This window comes from Hypanus sabinus, chromosome 20, assembly GCF_030144855.1.
Source record: "Hypanus sabinus isolate sHypSab1 chromosome 20, sHypSab1.hap1, whole genome shotgun sequence".
NCBI lineage: Eukaryota > Metazoa > Chordata > Chondrichthyes > Myliobatiformes > Dasyatidae > Hypanus > Hypanus sabinus.
Window position 1 is genome coordinate 55,763,900 of NC_082725.1, and position 15,817 is coordinate 55,779,716.

At 40.4% G+C, this 15,817-nt stretch overlaps 1 protein-coding gene and 1 long non-coding RNA gene across 14 annotated transcripts in view; one reads left to right on the forward strand and one right to left on the reverse strand.

The window, feature by feature from the left end:
* atxn1a (ataxin 1a) overlaps positions 1–15,817 on the reverse strand; it is a 309,041-nt gene that overhangs the window by 168,096 nt on the left and 125,128 nt on the right. For 7 of the 13 annotated variants that reach the window (XM_059945541.1, XM_059945547.1, XM_059945537.1 and 4 more), the window contains one exon: positions 1,234–1,310. The gene's annotated coding sequence lies outside the window, so the exon portion shown is untranslated. Of the gene's footprint in view, positions 1–1,066; positions 1,184–1,233; positions 1,311–1,615; positions 1,719–1,835; positions 1,978–12,323; positions 12,443–15,817 lie in introns of those variants that run through there. The other 6 variants (XM_059945548.1, XM_059945543.1, XM_059945549.1 and 3 more) reach the window with 4 other exon arrangements.
* The window catches only part of LOC132378553 (uncharacterized), a 74,644-nt gene continuing 60,997 nt past the window's right edge, over positions 2,171–15,817 (forward strand). The window contains exons 1-2 of the long non-coding RNA XR_009507105.1: positions 2,171–2,269; positions 7,910–8,064. This is a non-coding gene — a long non-coding RNA (uncharacterized LOC132378553). The remainder of the gene's footprint in view (positions 2,270–7,909; positions 8,065–15,817) is intronic.

The window sequence follows — 15,817 nt, forward strand, 5'->3', positions numbered from 1 at the left end:
TGGCACCAAGAAGGCCTGCTAAAACAGTTAATGAGAACAAGGAAATATAAAAAATTGCCACCAGCTGGATCACAGCCAACAAAAATAAGATAGACTGTGTTGTAGCCAACTCCTCTCAGTCACAGGGCATCTTTGCAAGAGCTCTCTAACATCTGCACACATTGCTCAATTCCAAAGATGATCCATACAGTCTTGGAAAATAGCTTATAATATTTAGACAATGAATAAACAATAGCAAGAAATGTGTGTCACAAAGTACTGTGCAATGACCAACTCCAGTAAAAGAGAACTCAATTGTTTTGCTTTGATGTAAGCAACATCAGCAATCCAGGCATTATAACTGACAAGAAACTTAACTAGCCAGGGTACATAAATAGTGTAGAAAGTTATTTTGCTAAGCACAACTCACCAACAAACTCCACAAAGCCTTCCTACTCTCCGTTGCCTAGATTAGTGATGAAGTAGCTCGGTTTAACTAAGGCACAGCAGCCCACTTGAGCAACACTACTCCATTCATTACCCTGAACCACCGTGCAGACCATCAACAATGCACACAGCAACAACTTGCTCAAGACTTCTCCCAAACTCACTTCACTGTGCAGGAACATGAATACTTGGGAATATAGTCTCCTCCAGTTCCACTACCAACTATCCTCCTGACTTAAGAAGTGAATCGCCTTCCCCTCCGCAGTCACTCCGTCAAAATCTCGAAGTTCTCTATTTAGCAGCTTCACTGTTTGCTCTATAAGCTTCACAGACTGTCACTGCACCATGTATGTGGCAATATACTCAATCTGAATACAGACCGCAGTTAATTAAGATGCCAGTTCAAACCCTCTCAAGGAAGTCCAGATGGACTTGTCAGTAGTGCCCACATCACACAAATAAATTAAAAGCCACTTACTGTGACAGAAAATAAAAATGATAGGCAACAACCGATCAACTGTTGCACAAGACGATCTTCTGCACGGAAACCTGCTCCTACTTCATAAAGGAATTATTTCTAAGCATAAACGCACAAGAGTTAAATGAAAAATCAGAACGATCGATCTAATATCACCCTCACCCGGAGGCTAGTAAATTGTTTTGTTTCTCAGTAGGAACTCCGCTTGCAAATTGCAACACCCATTGGCATTCCACGGCAGGACCGCAAATCAACCTCCTCTCAGAGCCGTTACAATCTGCGAACCTCCACTGCGGAAACAGTGACAAGCAACGTTTTATTTCCCTTACCAGCCGCTGTTCGCCGGACTTGCCGCACACTTGGAGACTGTGTTGCTTGGAAAACGAGACAGGTTGTCGCCGGCAATCTGCAAACACAAGGCAATTAAAAAAATAAAATTTAAAAAGAACAACAAAAACAGGAGAATAATCCGGCGACAGCTCTAGGAGTTCCCCGTGACTTCCGCCGGGCCTGGGACAGCGGGAGGACCCGGCAACAGGCCCCGTTCTCCTGGCCAGGTTTCCACCCAGCTCCCGCTGCGGTTACACCCGGCGGGGCGAATACTGACACCCGGGGCGCGATAGCGAAGCGACATGGCATGTAACACCAGCCCGATCCCCCAAGGGGAGAGCCAATCGCAGACAATGGTTGAGAGATTATAAGGACTGAAACCTTGGATCTCTCCCCCTATCCCGAGGCCGCCGCCGCTTCCTGCTTCCCTGTGGGCCACCATCTTCCTGTGTGCACCAATCAATCGGCTCCGGGTGGAGTCCGGGCACCGGAACATGGCGAGCGGCCCCCGGTCTGGGGGGCGGGGGACAAAGGGGCCCGGACACGGGTCGGGGCAGCTTTGTATGAAGAGCGGCCCAGGCGATGAAATAGGGTCTGTCACCTGATGTAAAGAGACGGATCATCCCTGGAAGCGCACAGGAATCCTTTGCTGCAGATCAGAACTCGGCAGAGTACAAAAACAATAAAAGCCCAATAGCGTTAGAACAAGACTCAACGAAGTATGGATGCCAGCAATCTGTAAGGGCCACAGTGAATGAGGTCCCCAGGAAGGTGGACTCAGAAACAATGGAGCGTGATAGAGTGCACTCGATACAATACAATAATCAGGGAAGCAGTCCCAGTGTAATGTACCGTGCTGAGGAGATGCCCAGTAGAATGTATAACGATAGGATGATCTCTACTCCTTCCTCTCTTTCTCTATCCCCTCCCCCCAAAAAAAAACCCTCGGCAGGAAATTGGATACAGGTAGAATATTTCTGGAGCAGAGGATGGGAGTGGGAGCTATTCTTATATTAATTCATATAAAGTAGGAAGGTAAGATCAATTATCTTAATGTATTGTTAGCAAAGCCTTTCTCTCTCGCTCTCTGTTGGAAGTTACTCAGGGCAGCCGAGACCAATCAGTAGATGTCACAAGTTAATATCACAAGTTCAGTGATGTTTTTTTAAAAATCATGTGCACTTTTCATGTAATAAAACCATTATTGTGGGGAAGTACTTTGCGCAGTTTCATAGAAAAATAATCCAACTAAAACAAAAAAAAATTACAGAGTTGGCAGTATCTATGGAGAGGGAAACAGAATTGATGCTTTAACCCATTGGCCTATCAACATTATTGATAATGCCTAATATTATGATATTTTCAACACTTTAACTTTTTGTTTTAGTTATAAAGCAATAGAATCTTAAAAATAACAATTTTACCCAATTTATACATTATTCAGTTATAGTATTTGTAAATTATAAACTTTGCCATTCATAGATTATAGTAATTCTCTAATTAAAATAAAGATATTAAATAATTTTAAACAGTTCCTTGAATTCTTAGAAACAACAGAAATAGCCACATAATTACTCTACATATTTAATCTCATGAATGAAAATAAGCAACAAGAGATTATCTTGATTTAAAATGTTTATCAAATATGAACAAACAATTCTGTTATTTATACAGAATTGTTCTGTTTCTAACCATAAGTTTTATGCATTTTTCTGCTATATATATTTTTGAAATCTAATTTTAAATGCAAAAATTAACTGAAAGTGGTGGTGGAGATTGGTCTTAGTGTGGTAAACATACTACTTGTCAATTGTACATCTCAGCATCTTGCCTTTGAGTTGGAAGATTGGAGGTTCAATAACAGCTTTGCAGCAGTAGATTTAAGCTGACAATGACATTTCATGTTCAGTCTCTATGATGTTTCAGGATGATGTAAATCTCCCCATAGTATTGTTAAGGGGAAGGACAGGGAGGTTTCTCTGATGCCAATATTTATCATTCCATCAATATTTCAGGCAAAAAAAAAGGATGAGGTCATTATCACACTGGGATAATATTTGTGGTGGCTTGTAATGCACAACAATGCTTCCTACTTTGCAACAGTGACTATACTTAAAATAATTTCATTTTCAGTGAAATAGCAAGGGATATCCTGAAAGGTACTGTGTAATATTGGAGTGTTATTTCTGCTTTTATTTTGTGTCTGAAAATCTGATTTATCAAAGTAAAAAGAACAAGTTTCAGAAGTGGAAAACGACTTCCCTATGCAGACATCTTTCACAAAAGGGACCAATTACAAATTCTACTGTAAGTTTTGCTGGTACTCTCCATGTGTTGAAGGATACTTGCCTAGGAATTTCTTCACAACCTACTCTGATTCTGTTCTCACCCATCAGTCTCCTGCAGACACTCAAGGTAAAAGTGAAATTAAGATCTGTAAACCATATTCACTGGCACAGGCACACAAACATCTACACATCCAACTCTGAGATAAAACACAGCAAAGACTTTGAATTGTTTCTGAGACCATATATTTGTTATACCTCATTAAAACACTAGGTGGTATCTTCATCCATTTATATATGGCTAAGTAATTCAATTGGTGTGTAAACAAGCACTAAAATGGCTTTGCATGGGGACCCAGCTGAGTCTACCCTGGTGCTGTAGTTATATAGAAATTGCATTTTCAACAGGCAAACATTTGTTAATTCAAATATTGAACACTCAGTATCATATACAGTCTATCATTCACTGAAATAAGGCAAGTCCAGGGTACACACTACCAGATATTCTCCACCAAAGGAGAAGGAATTGAGTTGCCCACAGCTTGAGCGCAGAGCTGCAAACTATCACACCTGACAGATATCAGTCATTGTCACCTGGAATGATCCAGAGCTTTGAAATTTTAGATGCTGGTGACCACTAAACCAATCCAAGGTCAAGCCTATTCCTGGAATTCTACCTGCAACAAATCTGTAACATTAGCTTTGATAGTCTTGGTGTCCAAGTACATAAGAATGTTGCCAGGATACTGTTTAGATTTAGGGCATTCAAGACAGAACCATTTAACTCCTCTTTTTCTGCCTCAAGCAAGAAAACCTATCCTACAGTCCTCTACAGTGCATCACCACTAAAGCATCCTTATATTATTATAAAACAGAATCCTCAAAAATAAAACAGCAATCTCCAGAATTACTGCACCCTCAGAGTTCAGTGTTAAGCTGTCCCCCAAGTGAACCGCTTGTTAAGCTAAAAGTAAATTCATAAACACAAACTGATATATATGGAGAACTCGTCCCAGATCTGATTTCTTTTGCAGGACTTAACACATATTAATTGCACATAAATTAATAAACTTGACACAGCAGAGATCAAATGTTGTATTCACAATGCTTGTACTTGCCCTTCTATGTTCTCCATGCTTAAGGTGCTTAATTATGATACACACTGGAAGGTTTGGCTGATTCCTTCAATCTTTTATCAATTTTAAACAGCAGTTATGTCCTGTTGCATTTATGCACTATGTGATTAAATGTTTGGATCTGTGTGGTATAGGTGACAATAATCAACCAATACCAATAATAAAATGCAGATAAATCCAATGCTTTGTACATATCATCATATAAATTATATTGCTCTTCTTCTAGAAACTGTACATAATAACTGTTTTATCCTTTTAAGATTAAAACTGGAATGTACCTCTTAGTTTATACACTGGCGGGTAATGGTTAATATAGGATAAACATGTGATAAATTAATGGGAAAATAACAAAAGAAGGAATATGGTAAAATGCTTAAAGAAATTCCTGTCAGCAACAAAAAAAGTAATAGATCCATGCAGGTACATTAGCCTACACAAACTGCTAATTTTGTCAAGAATAGCCGGAACTTGCATTAATACTTGAACAAAATATGGGTTATATTTACTCAGTAAAAATGATGACCTTCACAACAAGGACTTGCCATAAAATTTCTGAGTAGTTATATCCATGTTTCACATGACTGTCATTAACCCTGTGTTGTGAATAGTGGGGACCTAAGGGAGAGTATTAAGGCAAATTGAAGTAACGTAAGGCACAGTATATTATCAAAATTAGGCTTCTCTCATATCTCTTTGGTCACATCCCACCCCATCATGCAGGAGGTATGGTAGCATTAGGACAAGGATGGGAAACAGCTTCTTCCCCAAGCCATAAGACTACTGAAACTCTCTGCCACCACCCAAGTCTGATCATGCATGAAGCGTTATTCAATTTACTTTTTAACTTGTATGGACATTATTTGTTAATACACTGTACTTGTAATATTACAATGTGTGCTTTGTATGTGAGTTATATATGTTGTGCACCTTGGCCCAGAGGAACGTTGTTTTGTTTGGCAATATACATGAGTTCTATTGAATGACAATAAGTTTGAACTTGATAAAATGGTTTTGTCAATAATCTACCCTCAGAATTAAAACGAGCTGCCTAAGATTCACAGCAATTTACAGTTATTATGATATTATGCAGGCAGTACTGCGGAAAGAGAAACAGATCAGAAGTTTTAGATCAAAGACCCTCTGAATGTTCCTGGCATTTTTAAAATTTCAGCTTCATAACATTTAAAAATACTTGATTTCCATGTTATTTTGACACCTGGATTAAGCCACCTTTTTGTACTTATTATCAATACAAATTTTAATTCCCTGCTAAATAATGGCAACAAATTTGCACTATCAAAAAAACAAAGTACAAAGTTAAGAGTTCCTGCAAGTAGCTGAAATAAACAACAGAATCAGTGCTACTGGGTCGTTACTGATTATCTACAAAAACTCCTTTTTATCTCTAAACATAAGTACCTGGTATCTTTGATGACCTTGACATCGTAGCCCACTCACAATGTAGGCTGAAATTACATTACTCTTGTGAAATATTTGGCATACCAAAGGATCTGGTACTCACTTTACTAAACACAAAGGGATGTTTGACCTTGCTGACAAAGGAGATAACTACCAGAAAACACAAAATACTTAAAGAGTAAGTATTTTGGTTATTAATGTTGCCAATTTAAAGATACCATTGTCATCAGAGGCATGATGAGTATCTCCATCATCACATCATAATGTATATTCTCGGTGATCTGGTACATTTCATTCGGAGAACCACATTGAATGGAGAAGATGCATATGCTGGGAGGGCGATAAGTGATTATTCCTGCGCAGCACCCTGCAGCAATGCTCAAAATTCTTGCTTCTGTTTAAGTAAACTGGTTTCAGCCACCAGAATGGTTATTAATTGTTCTAACACATCAGCCATGTGCTACTCAATATTATCAGTTTAAGCTAATGTACACTGATTAAAGCCAGCCTGCACTACTAAAGGGGAGTGTCAAAAAAATTGCTGCAGTCAAAACAGAAGTCTTTGTAGCCGTCTGAGAGAGGAGTCATGCAGCTTTTCAAGCATTGGAGCTACGGCCTTTGATAATGTGGAGAGGAAATAGTTCTTCCAACCACAGGAAGCTAGGTGTCCCTCTGAGTGCTTTGGGAGTAGGAAGAAAAAATTGTGGAGCTTAATCTGAGGTTATTGATGTATACTGCAAAAGGATCAGTGACCACATTGAAGGTCAAGATCAGTGAGTGCATCTTCAAATACCAAGTAGACAATAATTCTCACAAACCCCTTATCATCCAACTTGTTGAAATTCCCATCACTCGGGGAGCTGGTCTTCCCTTCTCCCACCAGGTCTCAGCCTTACAGTCTGCAAACAAGGCCAGCTGTTCAGATATACTCAAATGCAGTATCCACACTCACTTAACACACTTACCTCTCTCTAAGATAAGATGATGTCACAGCAACAAGTGCAGCTGCAGCATACTATTGCTCCTCTCCCAACTGGAAGTGAGACTATTAGAAGTAATTTTACTGGATATAAAGAGTTCTTGGCTGGTGGTAATGCTGAGACCCATTAAAGTTGTTTATAGTGGTTCCCCCATCTGACCTACTTCTTCCTTCATCCAACAATAAGTGGTATCAGTGGGTCTTTCTCACATTTACTCACTTCTCCTTGCCTTGATATCTACCTCTGAATAGTCAAGAAACACAACCTGTTGCCTGCCCAGCAAGAGAAGTGAAGGCGCTATGTCAGTCTATCTACCAGTTCCAGCCACTAGTCAGATAATGACAGTGAATATTCCACAGGAGTCAGTCTGGAGATGTGATCATTCCCTGGTAATTTATCAGACACAAGCAGCCTGCAGTCAGAGCATTAGATTGACATATGTATCTCAATCAATATTTAAATAAATAAATAGTCATGCAGCAACAATCCAGGTTCTACACAAAGCTCAACTTCCCTAGCATTAAAGAATCGACCAGTTCCATTGCAGCACATATCAGTCTAAATATTAAACAGTGCCCGACAGCTGATTTATCAGCTCACATTTTATTCAATTGCAAACAAAAGTTGATGTGCTGCCACAGAAGTAAATGGCTCTGTGGATCTCTATTCAAAGAGCTTGGAGAGCTTAACAACACCCCAGTAATCTGCCCTCCAGAAGGCAGTGGTACCACCCTATGATGTGACAGTGGTTCCAAGAATCATAATATTGGTTTCCTCAATCAGGAGAAAAGCATTTGTGTTCTGGCAATTGTCATCCCACCAGTCTCTTGCTTTTTTTGTCTTTTGCTGATCCAGATCAAACCACATCACTCTTACTCAGAGTGTGGAGTTTGAAAACAAGCATTCTGGAGCTGCTCCAAGGTCATCTGCAGACTTCTACACTGAACGCTGTGCTGCAGTTACCATGGAACATTCTGTAGCAGTACTGGGATGGGAAACAGTACACAGAGGTGAGCACAAAGGCGATGCATCGGGTAATGAATTGGTGGTTAGATGTATAAATCGGGTGCAGAATTTCAATGGTGATGTTACTTTGTTATTCTGTCACCATGGATGCTGTAATGATCACTAACAGAGTGATGTTAAAACGGAAACTCAATGGAATGGAGAATTGGGATTATGATTGTTCAAAGGTTAGCCTGATCACCATAATCTATGAATGGCCAGCATCAAAAGGTTCTCTGCTGTGCATGATCCCTGCCTCGTTTCTCTTCATCCTCACCTTCCTACTGTTGCTGCAAATGTATGCACACTTATCAAATGCCATGTTAGGGCCAAATTTACTGGCATCAGTAAATCCCATATAACAAGCAACACAGCCAAATTTTTCAGCTTTTATCACTTTACTTTCTGACTTGGTGGGTTGACATAGCAACAATAACAATTACATTTATATAATGCCTCCAACATATTGGAGTGCCTTCTGGTGCTTAACAGCCACTCAATCAGTGATGTTTTGAAAGACAGCCGTGGAAAGATGTATCTGGGCAGATGATACAAAGGAATGGGTTTTAAAGAGTATCCCAAAGAAGGCACGCAAGCTGGAAGGTTTGAGAGAACAAATTCTGTAGTTAATAATTTGGGAACTGAAAGGGTAGATACTTATGTTGGAGACATTAAATTTAAGCATGAACTTGAAAGCCAAATTTGAAGAGCTCGGCAGATCTACAGTGCTTGTAGGACCAAAAGGCGTTGTAAAGAAAGTAGGGGATGTCACGGGGATTTACTCTTGCCGCTCCTATAGAGCCTTTTTGAGTTGTGTGTGTGTTTATGTCTGGCTGAGAAAAGGAACGGCCACAAACAAGGAAAGGGAAGCTAGACTAAATGATTGTATCATTAGGATGATACTTTATTGTGCTTGAGAGTAGCAGTAAGAATCAAAGTTTCACAAAGTGCTTAATATTATCTTACATAATCTTGGAATGTTTATATAGCACTGCTCCCAGCTGCTGGGGTAATCATTGCTGATGTACAATTCTGTGGGCACTTCCTTTCACCTCTTCATTTTAGCCTGGGTGTCTTTCTGTCAGTACCAGGCATTCCTGAGATTTGCATCAGAGAAATTGGAGTCAAGCTCTCATGCAACACCTATATATCAGCCTCTTTATCAGACAACAACAGTGTTGACACTTAGTGAAAAGCCTCTTTCAGGAGCTCTGATGTTAATTAGTGATAGATTAAATCCAAATAGGAATTCTGAGATCTGTGCAGATGGGTACCTCTGATGCTAATTAGTGATAGATTAAATCCTAGTAGGGATTCTGAGATGGGTATCTAAGGCACTCCTGTACATCTTCACTAGATTTGTGACTGGATCCTGTATCCAGGCTGCAGAGATACAAGTAGATGCAGGATAACTATGTTGTATAGGACAGCATCCTACCAACTTACCTATTTACTGCCCGTTACACTGCTGGCTCTTAGGGCCACAAAGAAGGTCCTGCATCTGTCTGTCCTTGTTTCCTGCATCGTACCAGCAAGGTTTCCTTCATCTCGATTTTCAATACTGTCAGTCATACAAGTCCTGGGTGGAGACTCAGGAATACTGTCACACACAGATGTATGAGGATTGTTATTTCCATAACAGTTTTGTTTTGTTTAACCAGTCAAGGTTGTTCACCCTGAGCTGAACTCCAGAACTGGAGGATCGGTGAACCATTTTTAGTCTGGCCTCTACCCTTTGATCTGTTTAACATGGGTGACCCAAAGCATAAGTCCCTGACTCCAGTCAGCATAGCTCTCCAGATTGCAAACCATGAGAAAGTTGTGGTCCTCTTGGAGGACTCCTACCAATGAGCAATACAATTTCTATCCTAAGCTGTTCATGACTATTTGGAAAGACAAACCACTACTAATGCAGTAGTTCTGGGGAAAAAGGCATGCACTATATTAGCACAGTCTGTATTACTTAAGTATTCTTAGATGTGCATGAAAACATCTTCTCGGTGCTACATATGCAAGGTGCAAGGCTCAGGTGTGCTAGAATTTCTGCAGGTCATATTGATCATGTACCATGCAATGATTCTCATATGCATTAAATCAAAAGCAGCATTTGTATTCAAAGACATAGCCTCTGTCACTGCATTGATAAAATATTCAGTAAGGACCATTTTTATGGATGTTTAATTTTAAAAAAGGAAGATTACAAAATGAGGAATAGGATGTCCTCTATCATCTTGCTTCTCTGCCCCACACTGACCTCCTTTGATCTTTGCCACTGCTGATGATTAAAGTTGAGGACCAGTATCTCATCATTTGACTTTGGATTAAACACCAAAATTAACAATTTCACAAAATAATCATTCCTAGTATTCTTGTTTCAGACTCCAGCATTAAGAATATTAATCTTTGGTATTTTAAGACAGCCATTCTGCTTCTCCACTTCCGTCACCTGCTGTCTAGCTATTGCTCTCTTACCTGTCCCATTACCATCCTTGATTAGCCAGCACTCTCACTTCTCCAGCCATGAAATCCCTCCTGCTTTCCATGTATGCGTCCCCTCTTGACAGTTACCTCCATCAGGTCATCATCCTGAAATATCATTTCTGATGCTCGTTCCACAGAGACTGCCTGACTGGCTGAATATTTCCAACATTTTCTGTTTTGTTTCTTTCTCACTCTTGAAAGATCCAGTCATTACAGCATCCTGCATTTGAGGAATACCTGCTTGGAGTTCTAAGACAAATACTGGATTTCCCTGAAGATTAAAGAAATTACCTATTATGCAAAATTGCTTATCCTTACACCAGCACCTTTGATATAATTGAACTAAATAGTGCCACATGATATGAAATAACATTTTTACTGGAACGGAAGATATCAAATACAGATGGTATTTAATACGCAGCAATGTTTCCAGACTGCAATCTTCAGAAGGACAGGCTGAAAGTCTTTATGATGTGTTTACAGCGAGATTAAGTCATTGGCTTTGTTGACACTCCATACATGTGCCAAATATTATTCTGGTCCATGTTTTTCAAAGCTTCTCTGCTCATTTTAATTAACTATATGTTTGCTTTTTGTGCAAACCTGGTTGAATTCACATTGTGAGTTACAAGGTTTGTAACTCTGGGGTTGATTAAATGAAAACTAAGCCTGTCAGAGGTGCCATTGATCAGATAGTACAAATATTAAAATAGTTCCTCCCAATGTATTACTGCCTAAAGCAGAAAGCAAAAACCTTAACCAAAAAAGAGCAGGCTGCTTCTCTCTACTTACTGTCCAACATGCTTCATCACTTTGAAGCAGAATCACTAAAAGCGATGACCATTCATTTATTATTTATGGGACGTTGCTACATACAAAATGGTTGTCACATTGAAATGACTGATGGAAGATCGTGAGCAGGTTATAGAGCAGTACAGGCCTTTCAGCCTACAATTTTGTGCTGATCTTTTTAATCTACTCCACAAACCAATCTAACCCTTCCCTCCCACATAAGCCATAATCCTCTATTTTTCTTTCAGCCGTGTGTCTAAAAATCTCTTAAATGTCCCTATGTATCAAGTCAAGTCTATGCCACTTAACTATATACATGTCTGTGTGTGTGTGTGTGTGTACGTACACCCGTAACTCCTGCTGGAGTCATTGTGGCGCCATCATGACAAGCTTTTTGCGCCAATCTTTTTGGTGATTGCTCATCGTACAGCGGGTCTTGGGCATCGTGAAACCTGGCGCAGCCCATCCCTCTCCAGGTTTTTTTTTTACGAGTTTGAGTTGCTAGCTCGACACTCAACCCAGGCACGGATGGAGAGCGTGCAAGGGAGCCAGCAGGATTTGAACTCGGGACCTCTTGCCACGAAGTCCAGTGCTGATGCTACTACGCCACCAGCTGGCAAAATACATGTGCATATAATGTATATAACCATTTTATGTATATAGAAACAAAACAACTTTTCTTTGAATCAGGGTATAAAGCACAGTAGGACATAAAACACACAATAACTTATGAATCACACAATCTAATGAACTAAAGTGCATTAATATTAAATATTGTAATCAGCCGCTACCTGCATAATCTAGTCTGGAGCTTTCACCTGATCAAGCTCTCAACTCCAATTAATGAAGAGAAAGAACTTATCACCCTTATGTTTCAGCATGTCTAAATGGCTCATGGGCACAAAACATGGCTACACAAAGTTCAAGTATCAATGGAAACCAAATTTGATGGGTGACCCACATGTTGGTATCTGTACCAGTTATTACTAACCTGTTTATCGGGCACAAGGGATGGTTGCTTATGCCATTAGGATAAAGTAGATCACATTGGCAAATAGTGTTCAATGCTGACTTCAAAACTGGACCTCAATGATTCATGGAGCATTCAGCATTTGACAGAGTATGACCAAAGTCCCTGAGTGGTACATACTTTAAGGAAATCATTAATTCTAGATAATTTACTGATTGAATTTCACAGAGCATTAGTTCAAGTAGTGTTTGAGGCCACCAAATGTCTTTGCAGTTCACAAAACCTGCAGGGCCTGGTAGGTCTTGTTAATTTTAAGGATACTCCAATACCCAAGCGCTCCTGGACATGAATGCTTTAGTAGTCACATCTCTGACTTCACATGGAAGGGGAATAAGAAAGGGTTCATCGAACAGGAGAAGCCACCTGAAAATGGTGAAGCACAATACAGTTCACCAGTAGGAGGCTGCAAAAATTACAGTGGCTATTAATTTCTAAATGGAGCTGGAAATAGAGCAGTATATACTAATTAACTTTTGCTTGTAAATCACAGTTACTCTATTCCAAAAGGGCTAACTACATCGCATTCTCCTTTGCAGTGGTACAAGAGATGGACCACTAGGCATAGCTTCTCCAGGAAAACAGTCTTCCCGATGGAGAAGATCCTGAGAGGCAGGATTTATGAACATTTGGAGAGGCATAATATGATTAGGACTAGTCAGCATGGTTTTGTCAAAGGCAGATTGTGCCTTACGAGCCTGAATTATTTTTTTGAGGATGTGACTAAACACATTGATGAAGGAAGAGCAGTTAGAGTAGTGTATATGGATTTCAGCAAGGCATTTGATAAGGTACCCCATGCAAGGCTTATTGAGAAAGTAAGGAGGCATGGGATCCAAGGGGACATTGCTTTGTGGATCCAGAATTGGCTTGCCCGCAGAAGGCAAAGAGTGGTTGTAGACAGGTCATATTCTGCATGTAAGGCTGGTGACCAGTGGTGTGCCTCAGGGATCTGTTCTGGGACCCCTACTCTTTGAGATTTTTATAAATGACCTGGATGAGGAAGTGAAGGGATAAGTTAGTAAATCTGTTGATGACACAAGGTTGGGGGTGTTGTGGATAGTGTGGAGGGCTGTCAGAAGTTACAAAGGGACATTGATAGGATGCAAAACTGGGCTGGCAAGTGGCAGATGGAGTTCAACCCAGATAAGTGTGAGGTGGTTCATTTTGGTGGGTCAAATATGATGGCAGAATATAGCATTAATGGTAAGACTCTTGGCAGTGTGGAGGATCAGAGGGATCTTGGGGTCCGAGTCCATAGGGTACTCAAAGCTGCTATGCAGATTGACCCTGTGGTTAAGAAGGCATACGGTGCATTGGCCTTCATCAATCGTGGGATTGAGTTTAGGAGCCGAGAGGTAATGTTGTGTCTGGTCAGACTCCACTTGGAGTACTGTGCTCATTTCTGGTTGCCTCAGTACAGGAAGGATGTGGAAACCATAGAAAGGGTGCAAAGAAGATTTATAGGGATGTTGCCTGGATTGGGGAACATGCGTTACGAGAATAGGTTGAGTGAACTCGGCCTTTTCTCCTTGGAGTGATGGAGGGTGAGAGGTGACCTGAAACGTGTGCAAGATTATGAGAGGCATTGATCGTGTAGATAGTCAGAGGCTTTTCCCCAGGGCTGAAGTGGAGGAGATAGTTTAAGGTGCTTGGAAGTAAGTACAGAGGAGATGGCAGGGATAAGTTTTTTTTAAACACAAAGAGTAGTGAGTGCGTGGAATGGACTGCCGGTGGCGGCGATGGAGGCAGAAGTGATAGGGTCTTTTAAGAGACTCCTGCATGACTACATGGAGCTTAGAAAAATAGAGGGCTATGGGTAAAACCTAGGTAGTTCTAGAGTAGGGACATGTTCGGCACAGCTTTGTGGGCCAAAGGGCCTGTATTGTGCTGTAGGTTTTCTATGTTTCTATTACTAATCCAACTGACTTGGCACACATTGCTTTGAGGATACTAAATATTAACTGAGATTTACCACAGCCGGAAAAGATTCCATTCTCTCAACGTGAAACTGTCTATTGCTTGTCAGTGCTCAGAACCCTGACACAGCAACTGTGAAGCATTTTTTAAAAAGGGAGATAATGCAGAATTATTATTAAGGAAGATGAGTTTGAAAAAATTGGATGGGATAAAGAGGAAGTATTAACGAGTTTCCTGCCTTTGAAATAAACAGGCCCGGATGAAATTTATCCCAGGCTGTTAACAGAAGCAAGGGAAATAACTGCAGCAGTTCAGAGTGCAAGTTTCCAATCCTCCCTAGCCACAGGAATGGTGCCAGAGGATTGGAGGACTACTAACACAGACAGATGATTCTGGTTGTAAATCGATTTTTAAAAATCCAACTGCACCTCTCATTAACTGTCTATAACCACTGGAACAAAAAAGCATGCAGTTACCTGCCATGTTACTGGAACATACCAAGCTGTTTTATGCATTAATACACTGTTAATTGGTCTTTTAATTTTGCTGCCAGTATGTAACAGGTGTCAAAAGAATTAGATGAATGGTTCTGAAGCAGTGTTAGGACTAACACTTTACTGTTCAGGTTAGCACGGTTGGAGTAGTCCACATCAGGATAAACCTTACTGTTTAAATGTTGCTCCAAAGAGACACAAGTGAACAGTACTCCACAGGACCAAACCACTGGAATGAGAATCCTTGGCGTCTTACAACAGAAACTCTGAAATGACTCCAATGAGCACCTTGTCAATACTGAGCTCCGCTGTCAACCTCTGTGTCAGGTACTTTCTGAATCTGGCAGGCCCAGGAGGTTCTGCTGCTTTGGACACACATCCAGGGTGAATAGTAATGGAGCTCTAACAGCTTGCCACAAGGGCTGATGCTGATCCGAGGACAGGTCACCATAGGCATGGAAACATGCAATTTATCTTGACCTCAAGCTTCACAGTTGGTGTGAAAGTGCTTGCAGAGCCAAGCAGCTTTATGGTGAATCATATGTGACAGAGCAAGTTATTTGATGCAAGACCCAGGAGTATTGAGTAACAGTTCCTGCCTTTTTAGCCCTCCAATTTCATCTTAGCTGCCGTTGGTCTGTACATAATGAAGGTGCAATAACAACATTTGGTTGCTGTCCTCTCACCTAATTTAATGCTGTGTGTCATATCTGATGGAACCTTAAAAACAGTATTTTAACTTTTGAGGAATCCAAATAGAAATAAGATTTACAAACATTCTTTAAAAATGCCAACTTTTGAAAACCTGTGATGGAAGTTGAAGAAGCTGAAAGACACAGCTTGATGAGGAAAGATGATGTGCCATTTCATATCAGTTGGATCTTCCCAGCTAAATAATACTTTCGAAGTATTTCTTTCTTAGGCAGCCCCTTGGGATAAAAGGCAATTGATTTTTAACCAATGCAGTTTTTCACCAATATGTTATAAACTGTTGTATGGATTCAAATACTTTTTAATGTTGTCTGTAAATGCTACAGAAGAATT